The sequence below is a fragment of the Diadema antillarum genome, unplaced genomic scaffold (assembly GCF_040938485.1).
Source record: "Diadema antillarum isolate AM-2024a unplaced genomic scaffold, OU_Dant_1.0 seq00000562_RagTag, whole genome shotgun sequence".
NCBI lineage: Eukaryota > Metazoa > Echinodermata > Echinoidea > Diadematoida > Diadematidae > Diadema > Diadema antillarum.
Window position 1 is genome coordinate 143,775 of NW_027271501.1, and position 3,039 is coordinate 146,813.

The following is a 3,039-nucleotide window of genomic DNA, read 5'->3' on the forward strand; positions in this document are numbered from 1 at the left end:
ATCGTATCTTGTTTAAAGCAGGGATGCGTTTTCGGACCTTTTATCCCTTGAAAAGTCATCATTGTCTACTAACACAATACCCACTAACACATTTTCCAGTTGTAAGTCGCCCATTGTATGTCATCATGACGTTACTGACGAGTGAGATATATACACTGGTGTGACTCCCAGACAAATACCTCATGATGATAAAAAGTATTACCTAACAAGATTGTAGACCTCAGAAGTGTTTCCAGAAAGTACATGTATAAAGTTATCTTGATTATCTATGGTCTGTTGGAAAGTTTTGTTTCTAATTAGCCAAACTATAATTGTTAAGATTTTACTTTATGCAGATGGTAGCATTCTTTTCACATGGGGAATCTTGAAGCCAAGAATGAATACATCTTGCTCCCACTGATTGTTTTTATTTTCTTTTCTTATCTCTCTGAGTTATGTTCTTGCCATTGAGTAGAAACAATCAACATGTATGATGATTTGCTTTACAAACTGATTTTGCTGTAAAAGAATATGAACCCACTTTAAGAGCAGATACTGAAGTCCTTTTTTTTTTCAATACATTTTAACCACAACAGATTTCTATTAAACTCCCCATTCCATCTTACAAGGAAACCTGAGATATCTGTTTGTATCTACTGATACAACACCAATACAGAATTAGTCTTTTGTACTCGTAAATATATAATTTTTTGAAAGTCGCAAATATTTATGAAGGTTCTTATTTGTGTACCAGCAACACAAGATTTCTGAGAATATCAGGATAAAGTCTTAGTATTGCTATGAAGGGTTGAGAAGTGTTTGCTCCAACTGTTGCTGTTTTGCTGTCTGCTCGTACGTGAAAAGGTCATAAATACATATCTTGCTCTTTTGGTTTTATGTTTTGTACTGAAGTCAGCCACAAGCAAAAAGACGAATCCATGATATATGCAGCTGTTCGGTGTCTACCTTAAAGAGAAATCCACCAATTACCAACAAGCAGTTTGGCAAAAGATTTTACTTTTGTAAGACCCAAGTCTGGTATGATAAGCAAACTTCATTGTCTAAGTGTATAACAGAATTTTACTCAAATCGCCTGTACTTTAGCCTGGAGTACTTCAAGGGGTCATATATCTTTTGAACTATATAAAGTTATGCATGCATCCATAATATTCTGGTGATGGGACTTGGTTTGAGGGATTTAAAGAGCAGAGGATTACAAGAGCGAACGTGTCGTGTGGGTGTCCTACTCAGTCAGACAGCCCAATCAATGGCTAAAACATACTGTGAAAGCTATTATTTATATTTTAGCATGCAGATATCTTTGCAAATGATGCAATCTCAGACATTTTAGCAAGATGTTCTTTTGGGCAATTTGATACCAAGGCTATTCACATATATTGTAAGTGCATTGATGCCTGTCTATTTACAATAATTTTGGGTGTTGTTAAACTTGCGGTCCAACAGTGATTTGCAAAAATTAAACCCTTACAAAAATAACAACTTTTTCGGTACAAGCCAAATCAGTAATGACCTTGTTTGCTGTCTGTTGTTTTGTCAATCATATTTTGGGATGTAGGGAATCAATATCTTACAAATTTTGCTATTCCATTAAAGGGATCGTATAGTTTTGGTTGAGCCTTAACTTCAGGTTTTTATCATTTTTTGGTGAGATAGTGAGAAACCTTTTATGAAATATGAAAGAGCATGTAATTCCGAGAGGGATTCAATGTTTATTTGATGAAAATTGGTTTTGAAATGGCCGAGATATCCAAAACAGAGCGATCCTAATAAAGTGTGGGACCCACACTTAATTACGATCGTTTTGTTTTACTTTGTTTTTGGATGTTTCAGCTATTCCAAACCCGATTTTTATCAAATAAACTTTGAATTCCTCTTAAAATGGTATGCTCTGTACTATTTCATAAGTGTTTTCTTGGTATCTTGCAAAAAAGTTAAAGCCCAATTTTCATCTCCACCAATACTGTACTACCCCTTTAATCAATCTGTAGATGACCTCACTATACTGACAGGAAGCAAAGAGAATTCTAGTTTTCAAGCTGCTGTATGGTGAGTAAGGATGGAGCAGCATAAAGTGAGATTTCTCCGGCTGCAAACATCACCTGTAAGTCTTCAGATAGCTTTTTATAAAGTGGCTTGCAGGTTTTTTTTTTCGATATTTCATTGTCAAAAAAGAAACTATACTATGGTTAAGACTTAAGTTAAATGTTAAGTGACAACCCACTGCACATTATTTGAATATTTCAGAGCTGTACAATCTTTGTTGTACTTTTACATGTGAGTTGTGTGGTGAAGTATCGTAGGAAGTAGCTGCATGTTGATAAGATAATAATTTTATTTGGCTTCATGGAGCCTTTTATGTATTGTGGCAATATATGACTTGAATACGTCTGTGTCAACTTCACAAAATGCAGTGAAAATTAAACTGATTGTCAGTGTGTATTTGACATTACACACACAAAACAAGATTAGCTGTTTCCCTGTTGTGTACTTTGTTACTGATGTGAATTGGAAAGTATGTACAATGTACAACTGTATATATACAGTAATACTTTTTTAGCTCACCTGAGCCAAAGGCTCAAGTGAGCTATTGCGATCGCTCTTCGTCCGGCGTCCGGCGTCCGTCGTGCGTAAACTTTTTACATTTTCATCTTCTTCTTGAGAACCCCTTGACCGATTTTCACCAAACTTGGCAGGTAGCATCCCTAGGGGGATAGGATCTCAATTTGTTCAAATGGGCACCATGGCCCACCTGGGGGGCCCCAGGGGGGCCCAAACACCCTAAAATTAAGGAATCTTGAAAAATCTTCTTCTCTAGAACCAGAAGTGATAGGGCTTAGTTGATACTATGAGTAAGTACATTGATGACTGTAGTTTCAAGTTTGTTCATGATGGAATCAGGGGTGCCCCCCTTGGGACCCAGGGGAGGGGGTGGGGAGGGGTCCTAATGGGGCCTAAATTGTACATTTTCATCTTCACTTTGAGATTGCCATGTCTGATTTTCACCAAACTTGGTAGGTAGCATCCCTAGGGGGATAGAAT